Source organism: Podarcis liolepis (genome assembly GCF_965112155.1).
Source record: "Podarcis liolepis genome assembly, chromosome: 15".
Taxonomy (NCBI): Eukaryota; Metazoa; Chordata; class Lepidosauria; order Squamata; family Lacertidae; genus Podarcis; species Podarcis liolepis.
Genome location: NC_139566.1, coordinates 26,117,568 through 26,142,697, shown reverse-complemented (window position 1 = coordinate 26,142,697; position 25,130 = coordinate 26,117,568). Strand labels below are relative to the sequence as shown.

At 45.9% G+C, this 25,130-nt stretch overlaps 2 long non-coding RNA genes across 2 annotated transcripts; one reads left to right on the top strand and one right to left on the bottom strand.

The window, feature by feature from the left end:
• Positions 1–6,056: 6,056 nt before the first annotated feature.
• On the bottom strand, positions 6,057–9,366 carry LOC310695038. The gene is made up of 2 exons (XR_014519883.1): positions 9,091–9,366; positions 6,057–6,634 (listed from the first exon to the last, which is right to left on the bottom strand). It is a non-coding gene; the product is annotated as an uncharacterized lncRNA (long non-coding RNA).
• Positions 9,367–16,205: 6,839 nt separating this feature from the next.
• Positions 16,206–24,864, top strand: LOC310695032. The gene is made up of 3 exons (XR_014519877.1): positions 16,206–17,233; positions 17,583–18,878; positions 24,424–24,864. It is a non-coding gene; the product is annotated as an uncharacterized lncRNA (long non-coding RNA).
• Positions 24,865–25,130: the final 266 nt, after the last annotated feature.

Here is a 25,130-nt window from a genome sequence, read left to right as displayed (position 1 = left end):
TGGCCAGCATGACTAAGCCGCTTCTGGCGAACCAGAGCAGCGCACGGAAACGCAGTTTACCTTCCCGCCAGAGCGGTACCTATTTATCTACTTGCACTTTGAGGGGCTTTCGAACTGCTAGGTTGGCAGGAGCAGGGACCGAGCAACGGGAGCTCACCCCGTCACGGGGATTTGAACCGCCGACCTTCTGATTGGCAAGTCCTAGGCTCTGTGTTAGAGGCACCAAATTTCAACATCTGGTGCTGCCTTAAAACAACTGCACACTTCCGTTGCTGGGCTCCATTGAAAATGGCTTCTCCATGTGAACCAGGAAGTGACCTCTCCAGACAACGGAATGACTCTTCTTTTCTTATCTCTGTGGCTGTGATCTCCTGGGTGACTCAGGCAGTTGAATGTGCCTGCATACTGTACTCCATCTGTTTCCCTCCTTCTCACCCACCTGCTCTGTGCAGCCCCGGATGCTGGCAACCCACGCTATGCCACTTCTTGGATGGTTAAAAAAGCCAGGGTGGTGTAGTGGTTGCAGAGTGTCATACTAGGACCTGGGGAACCTATGAAGTTGTTAATGACTGGCCCTTCACCCTAAGGTTTCAGGGCAGGTGACAACAGTTTAAAACTACTTACAAATGTAAACTGAGTAAAAAAAATTAAAAATTCCCCACCTAGATACACCTAGACTTTAACCACTGTTTATGAACTATGGTTAATATTAACCATGGTTTAGAATTATGTGAGAGTGAGGCTATTGTATGAATGCAAATACTGCGACAGCGAGAAAGCAGGCAGCCTCTTTAGACATTTGATCAGAGAGGGAAGCTTTCCTTGCTAGTTACGGGAACAAAAGCTCGATTCCTGGCCGTCACATGGCTTTTTCAAAAGCCCTCAAGATGGCTTTCCACACAAGAACCAATAAAGCACACAATTTATGGCATCAATAAAGCCACATATGAAAAGAAGAGGAAGAAAGCAGCATTTTCATAATGAAAATCATGGCAGCCACAGAATTTCATAAGAACACCACAATAAGCTCAGGATAGTGTGTGTGTGTGTGTGTGTGTGTGTGTGTGTGTGTGTGTGTGTTAATCTCTGTACACTCGGTGAAATGAAATTCTTCTCATTGTTGCAGAAAGCCACCAGTGAGTTTCGTCTGTGAAAACATTCCTTCTCCTCCAGACTCAGTTCAGGTCCAGCTTTATGGTTCCTCTCTGTTTTGAAACAGGCAGTGATTAGTGCATTTGACCAGGGCCTAGGAAACCAGGGTTGAAATCTCCACTCACCATTGGGTGGCTTTTGGCCAATCACTGTCTCTCAGCCTAACACAGGAAGCTGCCTTATACGGAGCCAGACCATTGGACCATCCAGCTCAGCATTGTCTACACTGATTGGTGGCAGCTCAACGAGATTTCAGGCAGGGGACATTCCCAGTCCTACCTGGAGATGCCATGGACACAACCTGGGACATTCTGCATGCAAAAGAGATACTCTACCACGGAGATATGGCCTTTCCCATTGCTATGGTGCTACCTCGAACCTACCTTGCAGGGTGGTTATGGGTACAAAATGGGGAGGAAGTGAAGCAAGCTCTGGGAAGGAAAATTGGTCTATAAACCCAGTTTATTTCTTTTGTTGCATTTATAGTCCAACTTCTTCAAGGAGCTCAAAATGGCATGCATGGTTCTTCACCCCTCCTTTGATCCCCTCAACAAACCTGAGATGTAGGTTCTGTTGAGAGGCAGTGAGTGCCTGGCCCAAAGTCACCCAGTGATTTTCGTGGCCAGGTGGGAATTTGAACCCTGGCCTTCCAGGTCCTAGTCTGACCCTCTAACCACTGCTCCACAATGTAAGAAATGAGTCCATTTAAAAGTTGATTTATATGTTGCTCTCCTCCTCATTTACAGGGAAGGAAGACCCATTTTTTGAATCTGAGCTCTTATACTTGTCATATCCTTTTGTTATTATTATTATACCTGAAGGAGCGTCTCCACCCCCATCATTCAGCCCAAACACTGAGGGCCAGCTCTGAGGGCCTTCTGGTGGTTCCCTCCCTGTGAGAAGTGAGGTTGCAAGAAACCAGTCTTCTTGGTAGTGGTGCCTGCCCTGTGGAACGCCCTCCCATCAGATGTCAAGGAAATAAACAACTATCTGACTTTTAGAAGACATCTGAAGGCAGCCCTGTTTAGGGAAGTTTTTAATGTTTGATGTTTTGTCACTTTATTATTAATAATAATAATAATAATAATAATAATAATAATAATAATAATAATAATATTCAGTTGGGAGCCACCCAGTGTGGCTGGAGAAACCCAGCCGGATGGGCAGGGTATAAATTTATTTTTATTATTATTATTAGACAAGAGTCTATACTGCTCCATCAAAGCCCCACAAACCACCCTGAGCTAGTGTGGGGCGCGTAAGGCTTTAACTGGAGAAAATCCAAACTCACCCGATTAGAGCGAAGTGGAAGGGAAGATAAATGGGGAAATGGGGTGTCCATAGAGATCATTAGGGGGCTGGAGGGAGTGATGGATGAGACAACATTAGGGGAGCTAACTGTGCACAGCTCTGATAAATGAGGACTAATGAGGGGCAAAGGCATCAGCAAATATTTGTGAAGGCTGTAAACAAGAGGGAGGGGAGGCCATTGCGACAGGAGCTGGGACCAAAGGAAATTGAGATGGAACCAGAATGCAAATGGCATTAGGCAACTGTGCAAAGGCAGCACTGAGCTCAGGGCTTCCCGGCTCCAGAAATAAAATAAAAGGGCTTCGTCGAGCTCAGTGTTACGTACACTGACTGGCAGCACTGACTCTTCAGAGATCTCCCCCAGCCCTGCCTGGAGATGCCAGGGATCAAACCCTTCCACATGCCAAGCAGGTGCTCTGCCACTGAGCTGCCACAGCGAATGGAGGAAGCTGCCTTAGGCAGAGTCAGGCGGTTGCTCCATGTAGGTCAGTGATGCCTACACTGGTCGGCAGCAGCTCTCTGGGGTTTCAGACCCCAGGACATTCCCAGACCCTACCTGGAGATGCTAGGGATTGAACTTGGGACCTTCTGCATGCAAAGCAAGTCCTCTATTCCTGAGTTATATCCTCTTCCGGAATATTTACAGTGGTACCTTGGTTCTCAGATGCCTTGGTACTCAAACAAATTGGAACCCAAACGCTGCAAACCCGGAAGTATGTGTTCTGGTTTGTGAACTTTTTTCCAGAAGCTGAACATGCTCCATTTTGAGTGCCACACTTCCATTTTGAGTGTTACACTGAGGTCTGTCTGTTTTTGCTATTTATTTTTGTGTTTTTGTGGCTTTTTTGTTTCGTTTTTGTGACTGTGTGGAACCCAGTTTAAATACTGGTTGATTGTGTGACTACAGTACATTGTTTATTGCTTTCATTTTATGGATCAATGGTCTCGTTAAATAGTAAAATTCATGTTAAATTGCTGTTAAGTTTGAGAACCAACGTACCACTGTACATGATGCCACCAGACTCTTCCTTCAGATAGCCTCTGAAAGCCTCGTTCATTGGGTTCAGCCCCGGGATTGTCCTGTGGGAGTGAGTTCCACAGTTTAACTGTGTACTGCATGAAAAAGTCCTTTCTCTTGTCTTGCCTTCACCTTCCAACATTCAGCTTCATTTGATGTCCCTGAGTTCTAGTGTTAGGAGAGAGGAAGGAAAAATTTTCTCTGTCCACTTTCCCCATGCCATCTGTAATTTTATAAACGTTTTCAGAAGCAGCCTGTGGGTTTTCAAATGGACACCATGATCCTGAGAGCTGAGCCCTCCCATTGTGATCCAGGGCGCATTTATGTAGCTGACATGATTAATTACATAAATTACGTTCTCATTGATGCTGTTATCAGTTCAATGCAAAGGAAACACAATGCAAATTTGTGGGGGGTTATAATGACCGGGAAGCGGGTGGTGCTGTGGGTTAAACCACAGAGCCTAGGACTTGCCGATCAGAAGTTTGGCGGTTCGAATCCCCGCGACAGAGTGAGCTCCCATTGCTCGGTCCCTGCTCCTGCCAACCTAGCAGTTCGAAAGCACATCAAAGTGCAAGTAGATAAATAGGTACCGCTCTGGCAGGAAGGTAAACGGCGTTTCCGTGTGCTGCTCTGGTTTGCCAGAAGCAGCTTAGTCATGCTGGCCACATGACCCGGAAGCTGTAAGCCAGCTCCCTTGGCCAGTAAAGCAAGATGAGCGCCGCAACCCCAGAGTCGGCCACGACTGGATCTAATGGTCAGGGGTCCCTTTACCTTTACCTATAATGACCGAGAGCAAGAACAGCAAGCATAGATAGTATTTGTTGGTTTTGCTTCCACTCCAGACATAGGACGAATAATCAAACATCTGCAGTTTCCACTCCTCTGCCTGCTTTTGCCAGAATTCTCCAACATTCCTATTAGTGGCTTGCAAAACACCATAATATTTTTAACCTCCCACCCTGCATGAATCAGTTAGTGAGCCAGTCCCACATGTCATTCATATATATATATAGTTTTCCAGCAGTTTTAAGCATTTGGCAAGCCTTGCTTGGGAGGCTAGGAGGGGGGGGGGTCATCTCTGAAAAAAAACCATGCCAAAAATATCATTCCAAGGCTCAAATGATTGAGCCTCAGCACAACGGTCCTCTCTCTCTAAGCAAAAGAAGAGGTGGTTGCCATGGCAACGTGCCTCTCAAGGACCCTCCTGCAAGGCTAAAGAGTTGTCCAATTGTGGATGAGTGTGTTTGTGAGAATAGGTGTTCCCGGGGATTGTTAACTGGGAGCCTGGCAGGAGCCTCTTCCGGTGCTTTTAAAGACCTGCCTTGGAGAGCGTTGGGCCCTGATGTCAAGGAAGGATGGAGCGCAGAGCAAATAGTTGTCTCCTAATAAATGTGTATTGACACATTCAGGAACTGTTGCTCCTGCAAATAATTAAATGCAATGGGGTTTCCTATACAGGCATCTATTGATGTGTACATATCAATGCAAATGTATTTTTTTTTTTTTAAAAAAGTCATAAGTAGGAGAAGGCTCTCTTAGTGATCTTGACCTCATTGCTTGCCTGTCATTCGGGATTACAGCATGGGGGGGTTGCCTATTCTCTATGGGAGGAGTAAACTGACTCCATTGAGCTGTCCTTAAGTGTCCTTGTTGAAAATGGAGATGAGCTCTGAGGCTCATCTTTAGTTAAAGGTTCCCAACAGGCAGTGGCAGCGAGGAGATTTTCGTTTTTAATTACCGTGCATGGCTAGTGGATATGTAAAGTAAAGGTAAAGGGACCCCTGACTGTTAAGTCCAGTCGTGGACGACTCTGGGGTTGCGCGCTCATCTCACTCTATAGGCTGAGGGAGCCGGCGTTTGTCCGCAGACAGCTTCCGGGTCATGTGGCTAGCATGACTAAGCCACTTCTGGCGAACCAGAGCAGCGCACGGAAACGCTGTTTACCTTCCCGCAGGAGTGGTACCTATTTATCTACTTGCACTTTGATGTGCTTTCGAACTGCTAGGTTGGCAGAAGCAGGGACCGAGCAACGGGAGCTCACCCCGTCAAGGGGATTCGAACCGCCGACCTTCTGATCGGCAAGTCCTAGGCTCTGTGGTGTAACCCACAGCACCACCTGGGTCCCTGCTAATAATCTTTATTAATTTCACACATAGACATATATGCATAAATAACAAATATAGACAAAATAATATGTATATGTATGCTGGCTCCCTCGGCCAGTAAAGCGAGATGAGCACCGCAACCCCAGAGTCGTTCGCGACTGGACCTAATGGTCAGGGGTCCCTTTACCTTTTCCTAATAAAGATTATTATTAGAGAGAGAGAGAGAGAATTTGTTTCCTCTTCTCAGACAGAAGGATGGAAAACTTCTTTCCACATCAATATAGTGGTAGCGATTCTCCATTTTGTAGCTCCATTAGTATGTGAGTGTTTGGGGAAGGGGGGAAAATAGGCATGGGATAATTTAATCCCACTTGCGTTGTCCTGCTTAGTTACATTAGCCCCCATTAGTAATAACTTTTACGCTAATTGCTCTCTCCGTTCAATATAATTAAAAGATACACAGAGAGTTACCGGAGTCCTCTGCAATTTATTAGATGATTATTACTTTGGGGATTGGGCAGTATTAATCATCACCATTATTTATTAGAATGTTGCCATTAATTTAGGATCGCATTACTTTTTGTCACTGGGGTCTCCTTTCATTATATTTGCAGAGGGGAGAGAAAGAGGGGAGGGGCCCGATCCTCGCCGAATGTTTCCGCACAAGTCTGATTGAAATGAGCAGGACTTCCTCCATGTTTTCTTTCTTTGTGAAAATCCCTCAGCCTCCTTTTTCTGTAAGGAAATGCCCAGGGTGGTGGTATGTTCAGGGATAAGTAGGGCTGACACATTTCAAAAAGTAAAAAACCAGGGCACCCCGAAATTTTTGAGCTTTTTCGATTGATTGCCTAAGATCCAGGACAAAGCACCACCTTTCATAAATCCCCCCCCCCCCCGACGTCAATTCTGCCTTCAAAATCCTGGTACTGTCCGGGAAGATCTGGACGTATGGCAGCCCTAGGGAGGCTCTGTCATTTTCAACTTATCGTTTTCCCAGTCTTAAGTTCTGCTCTCCACATTGTTGACGGAGAAATCCCAGAGCTCCCTTGGACAAAAAAACAAGGACACCAGCCAGGAATGCCAGAGCAAGACAGCAGCCAGTAGGCTTGGTCTTTATTGAAGACTGTTGCGACAGGAGTCCCAGCTGCCACCAGGTGAAACAAAATGGAAGCCCAGAACAAAAGAAGACCCCAACTTTTGTTAGTTACTAATCCCCCAAACTACACCCCTAGAACTACATCGCAACTACATCATGACTACATCATTGACACGTCACAAAAAGGAGGGGTTGAGGGAGGAGTTGTGGAGGTAACCTGAGTATCTTGTCACCTGGCTGGTTCCTCCTTTCCCCCTCCCCATGAGTCATTTCCAGAGGACAAAGGGGAGTTGGCAGTTTCCTGCCCCCAGAGGGAAGTTCTGATCATTGTCCTTTGTTCCAGTCCGTGTTGAATCCACTCCCATATGCAAGTCCTTTGTGACCTTGATGGTCTTCTGTCTAGGACCATCAGGGTTGGCATGCCAACTGGGCAGGGCTCCTGTGTAGGTGCTGGTATGCTCAAGAGATTATGGCTGCCCTGTATCAAACCTTCCCCATTTTGTAGTCCTTCCTTCATGGAGTAAAATAAAAGTGAAACGGTGCAGATCCGATGTATGGTTGATTTTCTATGAATTTATAACAGAAGCATAGTGTATGTCGTGTGTGATTGTGTGTGTGTGTTGAGTTTGTACAAATTGAATGATTGGGGGGAGGGGGTTTCCTGCAAAAACATTTCCACACCAGTCTGCATCTTTCAAAAGAAGCCGACGGGAGATTTCATCAGGATCTCAGGTCAATTTCTTCAAACCAGGCACCTATTTCTGGGCAGTTTTGCTTACACATTTGTGCAAACCAAAGTACCCCAGCCCTGCTCTGCCAGATTCAGCAGGTGAATTCTGCTTCAACCTTTTAAATCCTGCTGAAAATGATTGACTTGATTTATTTGATTCGATTTATTGTGTTTCTGTGCCAATTTCTGTTCAAAGGAATCCCATTTTCTATTCCATCAGGCTTACGCAGGCAGTTAAGAATACACATTTCCACAATAGTTAGTTGATTTCTGATTTTAACATTTTTAATATACAGTGGTACCTTAGTTCTCAAACTCAATCCGTTCCGGAAGTCCATTCCAAAACCAAAGCGTTCCAAAACCAAGGTGCGCTTTCCCATAGAAAGTAATGCAAAATGGATTAATCCATTCCAGACTTTTAAAAACAACCCCTAAAACAGCAATTTAACATGAATTTTACTATCTAACAAGACCATTGAGCCATAAAATGAAAGCAATAATCAATGTACTATACCATAAAATAAATAAGACAGTATTGTAAATGATTGGGACGTGGGTGGTGCTGTGGGTTAAACCACAGAGCCTAGGACTTGCTGATCAGAAGGTCAGCAGTTCGAATCCCCATGATGGGGTGAGCTCCCATTGCTCTGTCCCTGCTCCTGCCAACCTAGCAGTTCGAAAGCACCTCAAAGTGCAAGGAGATAAATAGGTACCGCTCCGGTGGGAAGGTAAACAGCATTTCCGTGCGCTGCTCTGGTTTGCCAGAAGCGGCTTAGTCATGCCGGCCACATGACCTGGAAGCTGTATGCTGGCTCCCTTGGCCAATAAAGCAAGATGAGCACTGCAACCCCAGAGTCAGTCACAACTGGACCTAATGGTTAGGGGTCCCTTTACCTTTACCTTTTATTGCAGATGATAAAATTAAAATTAACAATTTTTCTTACTTGCACTGATGATAGTCATTGTTCGGATGGGGGGCATTTATCCATTTCCGCAGTCACACAATCAATCAATCAGTAGCTGAAACTGGGTTCCACACAGTCACAAAAACAAATAAACCAAAAAAGCCTCAAAAAGAAAAACGCAAAATCAATAGCAAAAACAAAATCACCAAACTTAATCCATTCTGGAAGTCCGTTTGACTTCTGAAATGTTCAGAAACCAAGGCGCAGCTTCTGATTGGTGCAGGCGCCCCAGGAACAATAGGCGACAACTGCATCAGACGTTCGGCTTCCGAAAAGCGTTCAAAAACTGGAACAGTTACTTCTGGGTTTCTGGGGTTTGGGAACCAAGGTGTTTGGGAACCACTGTAGTTTTATTTTATGGTTTTACGTATAATTCCTGCAAATCACTCTTGTTATGAATAGTAGTATATAATTTTTAAAATTTTATAGCAGATATATAGATTCCTTTCAGGTATTTAAAAGCTAATATGCCTGTCCCTACTGACTCATACCCTCCAACATTTCTCCGATAAAAATAGGGATGTCCTATTCTATTATTATTATTATTATTATTATTATTATTATTATTATTATTATTATTCCCCTTCCATGTGACTGGGTTGCCCCAGCCACTCTGGGTGGCTTCCAACATATATAAAACCTTTAACCTTTTTTTAAAACTTCCCTATACAGGGCTACCTTCAGATGTCTTCTAAAGGGTGCATGCTTACCTCATTGGTTGGGGGTCCTATAACTCCATAGCTTCCAGGATTTCTCCAATGAAAATAGGGACGTCCTACAGAAAAGCGAGATATTCCAGGATCAAATCAGAGAACAGGATGGCTTGTGTAAATTTGGGACTGTCCCTGGAAAATAGGGACACTGGGAGGGTCTGCTGACTTGACCTTCTCTTTTCCAGATTAAATATACCCTAACTCTTCCAACTCATCCAACTGCCCCTCATAGGCCAGAAATCTAACCACGACAGTTGTACCTTGGATCTCCAACACCTTGGCTCCTGAACAAATCGGCTCCCAAACGATCAAATCCCAGAAGTGAGTGTTCCGGTTTTCGAATGCTTTTCAGAAGCTGAATGTCCGATGTGGCTTCCACAGCTTCTGATTGGCTGCAGGAGCTTCCTGCAGCCAATCGGAAGCTGCGCCTTGGTTTGAACGGACTTCCGGAACAGATTCCATTCGACTTCCAAGGTACGACTGTACTTCAGACTATATTGTCAAGAGTTCTTGCAAATTAATGAACACACACACACACACACACACACACACATTCTCCAATGGGATGTTGTTGCAGATAGGTAGCCGTGTTGGTCTGCCATAGTCAAAATAAAAAAATTCCTTCCAGTAGCACCTTAAAGACCAACTAAGTTAGTTCTTGGTATGAGCTTTCCTGTGCATGCACACTTCTTTCGTGTGCATGCACACTTGTATCTGAAGAAGTGTGCATGCACACGAAAGCTCATACCAAGAACTAACTTAGTTGGTCTTTAAGGTGCTACTGGAAGGAATTTTTTTATTTTCCAATGGGATGGTGTACAATAAAATAAAACTGGCAACACTTTCAAACCATATGTTGGAGTGCCTTGTTAATTATTTTGCAGGCTCTCCCTTGAAACAAACTGAAGCTGAATCAGAAGGGTTACAAACCCCAGCACAACCAGGGCCTTCTGGTTGCTTGGCAACTCCATCCCCATTTCCCACGACCCCACTGAGCCAGCCCCAACAGGATGAAACTGGCCGTTCCATGAATATAATTTGCAGCTTTTCCTCTTAGGCGTTAATTAAGCTGATTGATTACCAATGTATTTAAATGTCTCTGGGAATACACAGGCGCAAAATTCCATCCTGTAATTCAGCTCACCCTCCACCACCGCACTGACCCAGCCTCAGAAACAGCAACTGCGTCGTCGGCACATTGGATAATGCAACATGGGGAGGATGAATGAATTAACTTAGGCCGCAGTAACCATCTAAGAGGATGAGAGAAATCAGGCACCATTTTCAGGCTGGAAAGAGATGACGCCAAACCCAACAACTTTGGCTTCCTAAAAATACTCAACAACTTTGGGTAGATCACTGCCAGTTTTTTAATACTGTGAATAGATTGCAGTCTATTGGGAGTTGGAAGTCCCTGATTTAGAGCACTTGTACCCTGATCTGAAAAGGGTTTCCCTTCCCCGTACTCTACCCCAATTGAAATAAAACAGCCCCTTCCAATGGTTTTCAATATGTAAAAGTCTTGACTCAAAAGGAAAGGGTGTTGGGGAGGGAAGAGGAAAAAGTAGGCAGATTTACATAGAATTTCCTTTCACAAGAGGCAGCAATGGCCACCAACCTGAATGTCTTTAAAAGAGGATTAGACAAATTCATGGAGAAGATGGCTATTGATGGCTACTAGCTATGATGGCTATGCTCTGGCTCCATGGCCAGAGGCAGCAATGCTTCTGAATTCTGGATTCTGAAAACCGGAGGAAGGGGAGAGAGCTCTTGTGCTTGAATCCTGCTTGCAGGTTTCCCACAGGCATCTAGTTGACCACAGTGAGAACAGGATCCTGGACTAGGTGGACCATTGGCCTGATCCATCAGGCTCTTCTGATCTTCTTGATGCTTCCGAATTGCAGTTGTTGGAAGCTGCAGGAGAGGATAGTGCCCTTCTGAGCTTCCCATTGGAGTGTCTGGTTGGCCACCGTGAGAACAAGATGCTGGACTAGACAGGATACTGACCTGATCCAGCAGGGTCATCTTTTTATGGTTTAATGTTTTATTTAAATATATTTACAAACAAACAGGAAGTGAGAGCTGGACCATAAAGAAGGCTGATCGCCAAAGAATGGATGCTTTTGAATTACGGTGCTGGAGGAGACTCTTGAGAGTCCCATGGACTGCAAGAAGATCAAACCGATCCATTCTGAAGGAAATCAGCCCTAAGTGCTCACTGGAAGGACAGATCCTGAAGCTGAGGCTCCAATACTTTGGCCACCTCATGAGAAGAGAAGACTCCCTGGAAAAGACCCTGATGTTGGGAAAGATGGAGGGCACAAGGAGAAGGGGATGACAGAGGATGAGATGATTGAACAGTGTTCTCGAAGCTACCAAAATGAGTTTGACCAAACTGCAGGAGGCAGTGGAAGAAAGGAGTGCCTGGCGTGCTCTGGTCCATGGGGTCACGAAGAGTCAGACACGACTAAACGACTAAACAGCAACAACAAACAAACAAAGAATAAGGTACACACACTTAACCCCAAATACCAAAGAGAGTAAAGGGAAAGGGTAAGAAAGAAAAAAGGATGAAGTACCACATCCATTTGACTCCCCTCCACCAGCACGCATCATCTTTGAGTCATTTAAGTTCTTATTTACATTGCATATCATTTATCACTGTAATTACTTCTTTTATAGTACTATTATGGTATAACATCAATTCACCTTACAAACTTAGTCAAAACAAATCAGCATGTTATCTTTAAAGTAGTGTTTGTTCATATATTTCTCAAACCATAACCATTGTGCCCTTAATTTCTGGTGTGTTTGATATCTTATTACCGCAGTTAGTTTTGCCAGCAGGCTCATCTTACGCTCTTATGACCTGTGGAATGAATGTTCACCGAAATCAATTTTTGTTTTCTATTCACTACTCCTGCTGTATCCTGGGCTTGTCATCTGGGCAACTCCAAGCAATTAATGGCCACACCGTAGAGCGTTTGACATATGACAGCTTGGAAAAGCACTTCTTTCTCCCTCAGATCTGAAAACTGCAGATGGTCTTTTTGTTGTGACTCTGTTTAAATTGGGTCAGGCTGCTAAAGAATGGCCAGGCTGTCCAGGTGAAGCAATAAGTGACTATTGTCAGGTATCCTGGGAGACAGGATTTCTGCTGTAGACCGCCTCCTGTGATGTATTTCTGCTGTAGACCTCCCCCTACTGTGATGTATGTACGATGTTTTGGGGGGTGGTCTTTGTGGGATTTCTATAAAGCTGTCAGTCAAGTCCAACATTCCGAGAGGACTAACTGCCTCTATGTGACAGGCAGTTTTGTCAGTTGGTCGGTTGCTGCTAGGAGTGTTAACTGGTAACTGCTCGGATGCAGTCTTCTCATTTTTCACTACTCTCTAGTATATAGTTTATCTGTTATGTAACCTAAGTCTAAGCCTGCCTTCAGGAACAACTATGTAAACCTGAATGAATCTGATAGTAAAGTAAAGGTAAAGGTAAAGAGATTCCTGACCGTTAGGTTCAGTCACGGACGACTCTGGGGTTGCAGCACTCATCTCGCTTTATTGGCCGAGGGAGCCGGCGTACAGCTTCTGAGTCATGTGGCCAGCATGACTAAGCTGCTTCTGGAGAAACCAGAGCAGTGCACGGAAACGTCGTTAACCTTCCCGCCAGACCGGTACCTATTTATCTACTTGCACTTTGATGTGCTTTCGAACTGCTAGGTGGGCAGGAGCAGGGACCGAGCAACAGGAGCTCACCCCGTCGCAGGATTCGAACCGCCGACCTTCTGATCGGCAAGTCCTAGGCTCTGTGGTTTAGACCACAGCGGCACCCGCGTCCCACGACAGTAAAGTAGTTTAATATGATTCAGATTCATGTGTGTTTTCTTTAAGAGGGACAGAAAGGGATTATCAACCAAGAAGGTATAATTATTGATAGGACTCAAACGAGTTAGCAACCCGCTTATTGCTGCATATACTCAAACAGGGGATCGTTTAAACTCTGCTAAATTATATAAACGTTCCCACAGTCTTGAGCTACAGGGTGGGCAGTTTCAAAAGTCTTTTAAGGGCTTGCACACCGTTGTTCAGGGTTCTCCCCTCCCTCCTGCATGTGATGAGTGGGGACCCTGTTGCTACAGTTTAATAAAGATCAGGCTTACTAGCCGCTTTGCTTCTCAATATACTCTGGTTGGCCTCTGTTATTTTCTCCTACCGATAGGGAACCCACTTAAGGACTCTATAACGGGCTCTTGGATACCTCATAAGGGAAAGGAGCAGGTTTTTTTCCATAACACGATGACTGGCTCACACTTGCACATGAGCCATCCCAACCCCAACCCCAGCCAGGGAGAGACTACCTGAGTCTCCTTTCCTGGGGGAATCAGGGTGTGGCAAGTTCACACACACACCCCACTCAATCGTGGGTGCAGCGTCATTTCGAATCGTCCTTAGAGGTCATTCTACCCTTACCTTAGCCCTACCTTGAGACGACTGGGGATTCGCATCCAAGAAATCTAGAATGTCATGACTAACCAGCAGGCCAGTGTGTAATTATTGCCTAGAGAATTACATGATTATATTACAAAATGGAGATCTCCGTGTCATTAGGAAACCTCTCCAAAGGCGTTGTTTTATGGGGGGGGGGATGCTTTGAAACTATCCACATAATAAGCCATACCTCAAATCCAGATTGCTAATTAAAGCCATATATTATCGTCAGCTCCGCTACTGGTATGGAAGCGTGGCACTAGCTCATTAGATGGTAATAAATGCATTTTTAGAGAAAAAGCAGGGGGGGGGATGACTTAGGCAAAGCAGAAAGTTTCAGGGAACTTTCGAGAAACAAATGCTGGGCTTTGTCCCTCCCCAAGTTCTCCCCCCCTCCCCATTTTCATGCAGCCACCAACCCTGGTAGGATGGAAGGCAAGGAGCCCAACAGTAGGTGGCGCCAGAGCCCAAGAGAGGCAAACCCAAACCATTCTAGTTCCCATCCTCTTCTATTCTGAGTTCTACAAGGACAATACTTCAGAATGCGGAGGAGGAAAAAGCTGGTTGTGAGGAAAAAGGCAGACAGCTGAGGGCTGGCTGAGGGAAAACGGAGGATTCTTTGTGGGAGGGGGGCCTCCTGTGACTTTATCAGCTGAATGCATGTAATAATAATAATAATAATAATAATAATAATAATAATAATAATAATAATTTATTATTTATACCCCACCCATCTGGGCAGGTGCCACTACCGAGAAGGCCCTCTGTCTAGTTCCCTGTAACTTGGCTTCTCGCAGCGAGGGAACCACCAGAAGGCCCTCAGCGCTGGACCTCAGTATCGGGACAGAGCGATGTAAAGAAACAATGTAAAGGAATCAGCAGGAGAAAAGTATTTCCCATCACTGCATCCCACTATTTGGAAGAGGGAACATAATGGCCCTGCCAGGTAGCAGACTTTGCAATAATCTGGAATAAGGAGAACCACTTCCATCGATATTTCTTCTTTATAGATACTCAGTTGCACCCTAAAAGTCCACAGCAAACTCATTATTTTCAGTTAGCTTTGCTTTGGCTCCTCCCAGATTAAAATGCGTGATTTCCAGGCACGCTCATTACAACGCGATTTTGAAATGCAGACATTTTATGGGTCTTCCGTTCGCGGTAGCGAAAGGTCTTTGTCTGTATTTTGGAGAACAACAACGTCTGAAAAACAAGGCCAGGAATCAATGCCCAGAAAGATGAATCACAAAATCTTCCCAGGGGGAGCCCTGGCCTTCTACAGATTGCCGGAAAGCGGGTCAACTGCTCTTTCCCAAAACACACACAGACCAATCCCGGTGAGCTCAATGCTTTGCATCTCGCAAAACTGACGGAGGGTTTTTAACTCATTTTGGGCACGCCAGACATCAAGGACCCCATGAGATGTGTTAACATTTCCTTGAGATGATTCACAAGGTGGGATGAGAGTGCAAAAGGAAATGTCTCATTGAAGCTGGAAAGAGGAACAGGGCTACAACACAAAATCCTGGGGGAGGGAGGTAAAAAAATGAAATTAGTGCAAGAAACAAATTATTAGTGCAATTATTATTATTAGTGCAATTACTATTATTAGTGCAATTATATTATTATTATTATTATTATTATTATTATTATTATTATTATTATTATCTACTTTGCATGCAGAAGGTCCCAGGTTCAATCCCCAGCATCTCTAGGCAGGGCTGGGATTATCCTTTGCCTGAAACCCTGGAGAGCTGCTGCCAGCCAGTGTAGACAATACTGAACTAGGTGAGCCAATGGCAGCTTCCTATGTTCCTGTGTCTTACGATAAGGTCCGTAACTCAGTGGCAGAGTATCGGCTTTCCATTCAGAAGGCCCCAGGTTCAATTCCTGGCATCCCCAGGTAGGCCTGGGTGTGTCTCTTGACTGGAGAGATGCTGCCAGCCAGTGTAGACTGCACTGACTTAGATGGACCAATGGTCTGATTCAGCATAAGACAACCTCCTTGAGATTTCTTAACACATTGCAAACAGCCAAGCTGAAATTTCTCTTACGTTTTCCCGAGGAAACACCTGAGATTTCATCTTCTCATCCCGCCCCTGTGAAACAAGAAAGCCACTTTATAGAATCTCCCATGAATGTTTTCCAGCAATTCTGAGGCCATTTCCACACACACTGCCTGCAAAAGGCCTGGGGCTTTGTGGAAGATCAAGGGGGTGGAGCGAGTCCCCTATTATTATTGTTGTTGTTGTTGTTGTTGTTAGAGATTTTGTTGATTTACAAAAGTGTGCAATGTCTCTCTCGTGTTCCTCCCCCCCCCCCATGTAACATTTTTACAAATCAGTTTCATTTATTGAGACATTAGGAAGAAAAGGGGGAAAGAGGTGGAGGGGGGGAAGATGGGTGGGGGTCGGGTGGCAATTTTTCTATTTTACTTAATATATGTAGGGTTTGGTGTCAGCGTTGTTTGTGCAGGTTCTCTGCTATTCACTTGTGTTCCTTTGCTTTGGTGTCAGCGTTGTTTGTGCAGGTTCTCTGCTATTCACTTGTGTTCCTTTGCTGATGAGAGAGGTTGGGGTTGGCCTAGGGTGTGGTTGTTCATATGTGGTGGGCTGTGATGGTCTTTGTTTTCATGCGTGAATGGGGTGGGTGGGTGTTTTGGATCAGGTTAGCCAGATTGATTTGTATGCTGTTGGTGGATTATTGTCATTGTCTTGTTGGGCTGTGTATGTGATAATGGGGAGCCATACCGGGGTGAAGGTGTCGTCTTCTATTTGTCCCCGTGTCATTTTCAGTTTATTGGTTAATTTTTCTAGTAGGGCTCTTTCCCATACTCTTTGGTACCATTGGTCCATGCTTACTCCTGACAGGTCTCTCCAATGTCTGGCTATGATACCTCTGGCTGCTGAAAGTAGGTGGGTTATGAGTTCTTTGTGGTGTAAGTGGGCATTATTGTCTTGGAAGATGTTTAGTAAGGCCAATTCTGGGGTGATTTCTAATACTTGCTTGGTTATTTTACTTATTTCTCGTATGGTTGTTGTCCACAATGGTTGGATTTTGGGGCACTCCCACCACATGTGGAGGTATGTGCCTGTGGAGGTGCACCCTCTCCAGCATTTTGGTGAGGTTCCTGGGTGTATTGGCGCTAGTTTTCTTGGTGTTAGGTACCATCTGTAGGTGAGTTTCAGAGTGAGTTCTTTTCTTTTTGTTGATATGGATTTAAAGGGGGGTTTAGAGCACATTGGAGCGAGTCCCCTATGAGGAAAGCTGAGTAAGAGGTGAGATTATAGAACTGGCACTAGAACACATGAGCTTCCAATGAAGCTGAATGTTGGGAGATTCGGGACAGGTAAAAAGAAAGGATTTAGTCACGCAGCAAATAGTTAAACTACAGAACTTGCTTCTGCAGGAGACAGTAATGGCTACCAACATGGATGGTGTAGTGGAAATGCGGAAGACAATTGTATTTCGAGGAGTTAGGTGGCATGTCCCTTTCCCTTTAACATCCCCAGTTTGAGGGCTGGTGGATTCTTGTGTTTCACACACCTGTCGGGAGTTTATTGGGTTCTTCCGTGTTGCAAGTGCTGGCTAGTTGCCGGCTGCAGGTAGTGGGAGACTCTCAGCTGCTCTGTATTAATCATGAGTAATGCCAGGTGCAGGGATGCAGGTGGCGCTGTGGGTTAAACCACAGAGCCTAGGACTTGCCGATCAGAAGGTCGGCAGTTCAAATCCCCGCGATGGGATGAGCTCCTGCCAACCTAGCAGTTTGAAAGCATGTCAAAGTGCAAGTAGATAAATAGGTACCGCTCTGGCGGGAAGGTAAACGGTGTTTCCGTGCGCTGCTCTGGTTCGCCAGAAGCAGCTTAGTCATGCTGGCCACATGACCCGGAAGCTGTACGCCGGCTCCCTCGGCCAATAAAGCGAGATGAGCGCAGCAACCCCAGAGTCGGTCACGACTGGACCTAATGGTCAGGGGTCCCTTTACCTTTGCTTTCATGCCAGGTGCACTTGATTACATCAAGGCAGGCTATAAAAGCCATAGGTGGGAGGGGCCCGATGAGCTTCTGCCCAGATCAAAGGACCTGATGCTCAGAGACCAATGGTCAGGCTCTTTCTCCTGCTGCTCTACCTGGTAGCTGGGTAGCTGAAGGGGAGATTGGGTAGCCCCTGTTGGGTATGTTTTGTATGCCTGCTGTTTATTTGTTAATCAAACAAACTGTTTTGGTTCCCCTTCCACCTCCTCATTCCTTTTGTCCTGATATCTTTGGAAAGAACTGCTGTATTTGGCAGCTCAGATGGTATTAAGTAAATTCATGTAGGGTAGGTAAGGGCATCAATGGCTACTACTCGTTGTGGCCTAGGGCTACTGATTGCCTACCTCTGCAGTAGCTCGCAATACTGTGCATTTTGTGTTTCCTAAACTTCTGCTTTTTCGTGAAGGATGCACTTTTACCTTAGATCCCAACTCAATTTTCAGTTTTTTATATTTAAAAATAATAGGGATGGGGAAGCCTCGCATCAATTTGGGAGATTCTATATAGCCCCCTCCCACCTGAGGAATAAATAAATAACTAAAAAGGTCTGGGGTGGTTTTCACCTCCTCCTCTAAAAAAAAAAAAAAAGCAAAAGTGCTTCATTTAAATTAATTAAACTGCATTTCCTGTGGCCGTTAATCACTCTGTATTTGTTAATCTAATTACCACTGTATTGATCAATGGGCGGAATAATGATTTGAATAAATGGAATTAAAATTAAGCTATCCAATTATTAATAATGAGGATGCTTGCTAAGTGGGAGTGAAATGAAAAGGCTTGATTGATTCCCAGTTATCTTGCAGGAGGTAAGAGGAGGCAAAGGCAGGGGTTGGGGGAGGGAACAGAAAACCTGCAATGGGTGTGCCAGCTATTGCAAAATATCAGGCCTCCCTCTTGATATAGCAGCCAACAGCCTCTAATGCCATTAAGATACTTGAACCCTTCTTGTTATTTATAGCTGCATTCATTGATTTGGATACCACCTTTTGAGCCAATGACCCTCAAGGCAGCTTGCAATGGGTTGTAATAATAGACATGAACATGTCATAATGCAAACCTCAGTAGAGCATCACCCAGTAGCCCTTAATGGCCTGCCTAATGGATGGAACCAGAAGGTAGTCCCAGGTCAACTGGCAAATTGGAACTGGATGTACTTTCCGGCAGAGGGCAAAGAAACAAGCTCCTTGCAGCTGCTCCTTCCCTGGCCTATGGATGGGGCCAGGCTGACCTTCCCCCTACAGTGACCTCCTTTGGGGGACAGGAGGTACGAGTGGTGTAGCATGGGGGGGCAGGGGGATCATGCGGGGGCAGGGGCCTCAGCCCAATCTACCTGAAGGAGCTTCTCCATCCCCATCGTTCAGCCCTGGACACTGAGGTCTAGCTCCAAGGGCCTTCTGGCGGTTCCCTCACTGTGAGAAGTGAGGTTACAAGTAGCAGTGCCCGCCCTGTGGAAAGCCCTCCCACCAGATGTCAAGGAAATAAGCAACTTTCTGACTTTTAGAAGACATCTGAAGGCAGCCCTGTTTAGGGAGGTTTTTAGTGTTTGGTGTTTTATCGTGTTTTTAATATTCTTTTGGGGGCCGCCCAGAGTGGCTGGGGAGGCCCGGCCAGATGGGCGCAGTGGCGTAGCGTGGGTTGTCAGCACACGGGGCAAGGCAAGTAATTTGCGCCCCCTGACCCGTGGATTTTAGCGTGCCCCCTTTCAACGCAGAGAGACTTACCTGCAGCGGCAGCTTCTACTCAGTTCCTCGAGTCCTCCATCCTCCTACTCAGCAGCTCAGCCAATTGCATGCATTCACCTTTCGGCCAATGAGGAAGTGGATCCCACTTCCTGATTGGCTAGGAGGAGGATCCGTGTGACAATAGCAAATTTTTTGCGAAATCTGTGACAGCGCTGAGAGAGAGTGAGCGAGCCAGGTAGGGGCAGAGAGCTGCGAGTGCGAGCACGCCCCCCCCCCCCAAGATGTTGCGGCCGGTGCGGCCGGCTCCCCCTGCACCCCCCATGCTACGCCACTGGATGGGCGGGGTATAAATAATAAATTATTGTGATGATGATGATGATTGTGATTGTGATTATTGCCCTGGGCACACAATTAGGACGACACAAACCAGCCCCCCGCCCCCCAATCATTTGTTTTTGTAACTGTGTGGAACCCAGTTCAGCTACTGATTGACTGATTGTGTGACTGCAGAAATGGATAAAAGCCCCCCATCCAAACAATGACTATCATCAGTGCAGGTAAGAAAAAAAATAATTTCATTTTTTAACATCTACAATACTGTCTTATTTATTTTATAGTGCAGTACATTGATTATTGCTTTCATTTTATGGATCAATGGTCTCCTTAGATAGTAAAATTCATGTGATATTGCTGTTTGAGGCGTTGTTTTTAAAAGTCTGGAACGGATTGATCTGTTTTGCATCACTTTCTATGGGAAAGTGTGTCTTGGTTTTGGAACGCTTTGGTTTTCGAACGGACTTCCGGAACAGATTAAGTTCGAGAACCAAGGTACCACTGTATTTTTATTGATTGATTGATTGATTGATTGATTGACTTTATATACCGCCCCACACCCAGAGGTCTCAGGGCGGTTTTCAGGACTGGAAATCCTGCTGCTATCTCCTGAGTTCCTCTAGCTTTATGCTCATCCCCGCCTTGTCATCCTGGGCCAATAATGCTCTGATTAACATTCAGAGCTGCTTATTAGGCAACGGGGAGCCGCTTCTGGGTTTTAAGGGGACGGCACAGCAATATGGCTCAGCTTTATAGATTCATATGTTGCATCACATTCATATTTGATTATGTTTTCTCTGCTGGGAATATTAAAAAGATTATTGCATTCCTTTTGTTCTAGCTTCCTCCACAAAACCTGTGTGCGGTGATGTAGGATGCATTGGGTCTAGTGATAAGGGCCGCTTTTCCACATGAAGGGGAGAAATTGGGGCTCGCTGGGAAAAAGCTGCTAGAGGGGCTTCCATACAATAGATTAACACAAGACAGTCCTGCCCACAGGCTTACCATCTAAAAGGCACGACACACAAGGGGAAAGGGACAGGGAGGGAAGAGGAAAAAAGCAAACTCAGACAATGGTTCTTAAATAGAAGTTCATGCCAGCTAGCATAGAAACAGCCAGTTGGAGCTAGTCTTTCAGAAAGGCTGATGGAATTAGTCCTGCTTCTCGTCTCTCCCACCAAGGCAGCCAGACCACCATTCGCAGTACAGTGGTGCCCCGCAAGACGAATGCCTCGCAAGACGGAAAACTCGCTAGACGAAAGAGTTTTCCGTTTTGGAGGTGCTTCGCAAAACGAATCTCCTATGGGCTTGCTTCGCAAGACGAAAATGTCTTGCGAGTTCCTGCGGGGGTTTTTTCCTCCCCCCCCCCCTTTTTCTAAGCCGCTAAGCCACTTATCAGCTGATCCGATAAGCTGATAAGGCGCTAAAAGGCACTAATAGCGCTAATCCGCTAATCCGTCAATGGGCTTGCTTCGCAAGACGAAAAAACCGCTAGACGAAGAGAATCACAGAACGGATTCTTTTCGTCTTGCGAGGCACCACTGTATTTGTTTTTCCCATGAAACTAGAGAGGAACACATAGAAATCATGAATGCAGCATAGTCGTTATTTTTATTCATATGCTTAAGATAATTTATATGCCTGCCTTCACACAAACCACAAGGTGGTTTATAACAAGGCAAACAGAGAGAAATCAATAAAACCCATCCAACAGCACAATCGTTCGAAAAACACGCAACAAATAGCAAAAGAGAAATGACCGATCAGAGTAGCAGCAATCGGATCTCTCCTGCTCCAAACACTCGCTGAAAAAGATTCATCCTAACTAGCCATTTAAAAGTACAGATAGACGGGGTCAGGTGCACCTTACAAGGGAGGTGATTCCACATAAGAGAAGCTGCCACTGACAGGGGACAAGGGTTCAGGCAGGGGATATCCACAGGAGAGATACCACAGGGTATTGAACTAAGGCCTTCTGCATGAAAGCAGATGCTATGCACTAAGCCACGGGCCCTCAGTTATCCCTCAGTTATCTTAGTAATTTTCTGTTTTTGCTGGAGGTGGGTGGTAGTGCACAAGCCCGAGTCCCCACCAGGGATTTATCAGTTGCAGTGACGTAGCATGGGTTGCCAGCACCCGAGACGGCTCAGAGCAGGTGGGTGGGTGGATAGGAGGGGAAAGGATGAAGCACACATGTGCATTCAACTGCCTTTTGGCGTCCACGTCACCCAGGAGATCGCAGTCAGAGATAAGAAAAGAAGAGTTGTTCCGTTGTCCAGGGAAATCATTTCTTGGTTTGTATGAAGAAGCCATTTTCAGCGGAGCTGTATTGAGGCAGCACTGAGTGTTGAAATTTTGCAACCCCTAACAATTTTACGCCCGAGGAAACTGTCCCTGTGCCCCCCCACACACACACATACACGCACTACACCACAGATCACTTGACACTCTCTTTTTCTGCTTCTTTTAGATGCGGCAGCCATTTTGTGCCTCGTCATACCCACCCAGCAGCCATTTTGTGATAGACACCCATGGCACTTTCTCAACCTTCCAAACGTGCCAAATGTCCCCTCTCCAAAAAAAATCTTGCTAGCTTTTGCTAGTCAGTGCCTCGCTCCCAGGGCTCCTGATCCAAACCTGAAAACATCTGACACTTAGATAACTTGCGTGCTGGGCCAATGTGGACTGATTTGGTGATAGCCCACTGAATCCCTCCTCAGGATCCAAAGCTTCCAAGTCTTTGAGCTCCTTCTACCACTCGTGATGGAAGTGGAAGGACATGAACTGGCACGACAACAGGGAGGAGGAGGAAGATCCTGGCAAGGGGTGTAGCTGAGACTAGAACACACTTGGGCAAGCTGGGATGGGAAAGAGAAGTTTGTGTAGGAAGTACTCACAGGGTGATGAAGGGTGACAAGGGGGTCAGTTGGGGTCAATGCACAGGAACCAGAGCAGCAGGGCTGTCAGGTAGCAGAGGAACCAATCCCCATGGCAGGTTTCCAGGAATGGATAAGACAATGGCTCAGGACCGCAATACCTCAAGGACAGCCTCTTTCCATATGAACCTACCCGGACCCTGAGATCATCTTCTGAGGTCCTCCTTCATGTGCCTCCTTCTCAAGAGGTCTGGAGGATGGCAGCATGAGAATGGGCCTTCTCTGCAGTGGCTCCCCATCTGTGGAATTCTCTCCCCAGGGAAGTTCGCCCGGCGCCTTCATTATTCACCTTTAGGCGCCAGGCAAAAACGTTCCTTTTTAACCAGGCCTTTGGTTGACCTGATGGACATCCTATACCCTTTTAAAATGTGGCTCTTTTTTTGGGGGGGGGTTATTGTTCTTATTTTGATTTTATAGATTGTGATTTTATTCTGTGAACTGCCCTGAGACCTCCAGGTATAGGGCAGTATATCAGTTAATTAATTAATTAATTAATTAATTAATTAAGAAAAGGAAAAGTCCTTCCCATCAGCTTTTTTATTCAATATTAACAGAGATAGGCTGCTTGGGCATGCAGCCTAAACAGGGCTGCCTTCAGATGTCTTCTAAAAGTCAGAGAGTTGTTTATTTCTTCGACATCTGATGGGAGGGCGTTCCACAGGCTGGGCGCCACCACCGAGAAGGCCCTCTGCCTGGTTCCCTGTCACCTTGCTTCTTGCAGGGAGGGAACCGCCAGAAGGCCCTTGGAGCTGGACCTCAGTGTCCGGGCTGAACGATGTGGGTGGAGACGCTCCTTCAAAGCATGCTCTCGCAACATTGCATCCTCATGGGGCCCGAAAGAAAGGGGCCATCCCAAGTCTACAGGAAAGGCAGTAAATTATGGCTCAGAAATCATTGCTGTCCTGGAAGCAGTGTGGGCCCCCTAGGAGGTGGCAGTAGTCCTCTGCCAAGCACATCAGAAAGGACAAGTTGAAATCAAAAGGAAATTGAAGGACAGATTTGGCAGCCAAAGCAGCTGCAGAATGGGAATCACCTGAGAAAGGAGCTGTCAGCATTGAGGAGCAAGTTAGCACCCCCGTATTATTGTGTGGAATGTCTAGGATTCTTGTCAGAATGAGGTCCATTTTGGTGGGTGCCAAGGTGGGTGCTACATTCAGTCGCAGTGAATCGTGCCATCTGCAGTCAGAGTTCCCCTAAGGCTACCCGGTGTCTTTTGCAATACAGTGGTACCTCGGGTTACAGACGCTTCAGGTTACAGACTCCGCTAACCCAGAAATAGTACCTTGGGTTAAGAACTTTGCTTCAGGATGAGAACAGAAATCGTGTGGCGGCGGCAGCAGGAGGCCCCATTAGCTAAAGTTGTACCTCAGGTTAAGTACAGTTTCAGGACCTCCAGAATGAATTAAGTTCTTAACCCGAGGTACCACTGTACCCCTCTTCCACTCGGTGGAATGCAATGTTATCATTCTTTAGCATGATGAGGTCCATTTGGGTGTAATGGCGGTTCTCTGCAACTGGAGGCAAACTCCATCTTTCACTTAGCAAACGGGAGTCGGAAGGGGCCATGACGATAGATCCCTGTTTAACGTTGTCGGCAGGTTGAGTCAGCCACGAGCAGCACCATCTCGGGCACCGTTCATTTTTCATTTTCACCGCCTTGCCTTCATTTCACCACTAATCTAATCCTTCTGCCAACGCTCCGTTCCCTGATGGCCGCAGAAACTCCCCTCTTGCCTATACATGCGATATTACTCCTATAGATCACTGCTTTTAGAATTTAAAGTTGTAATTACTGCAAAGTATTTACTTGGTAATCGGGAAACAAACTCCCTCTTTTTCTTCCCTGCCACCGGTCCAGCCGTCTTCGCAGCCATCATGAACTGCCATCTCAACCGGCACATGCCTGGAATGCCAATAACTTTCCGGGAAGGGTCCCTGGACTGCAATCGCTGCAGTCACGGGCTCCGACTGCCGGAGTGAACTTTAACAAAATCAATTGAATCCAGAGGACCAATATGAATGCTGTTGAACTTTGGACTATTATCTGAAATAACTGTGACTGACAAAAACGGTTCTCTGGGTAACCTTTTTGCGGGGCTCTCGCGCAGCCCCCTTTAGCGATACCCGTTTATTGAGAGAATCCCACGGGGTAATTAAGTGGCCGCTGATTGCCTTGAAATATTGCGCGGCCAAGAAAAATGATCCCTTTCTCTAATGACAGCCAGGTACCATTTTCCTCTAAAAGTGGATAAAGGGCTTCCTCTCTCTCTCTTTCTCAGGAACAAGTGCTGAGATTCAATTTCTGTCTCTCTCTCTCTCCCGCGCTCCCATTTTATCCCATTGTGCGAAAGGCCACGGTTTTCAAGCTGGGGGCAGGGGGAATCCCTTTATGCAGCATTGTTCGTTTTAAACTTCTGCTGAATAGGAGCTCGCTCTAGCTTTATTCCTGGAGGCATACAAGAAATGCCTCTGAATCTGTGTCTTGGGTGGAGTTGCTGCTGAGAGCTCAGCTTTGCTGCTTGTGGGAAACGTCGGATCTGCCCCTAACTAAGGCCTGCAGTAGAT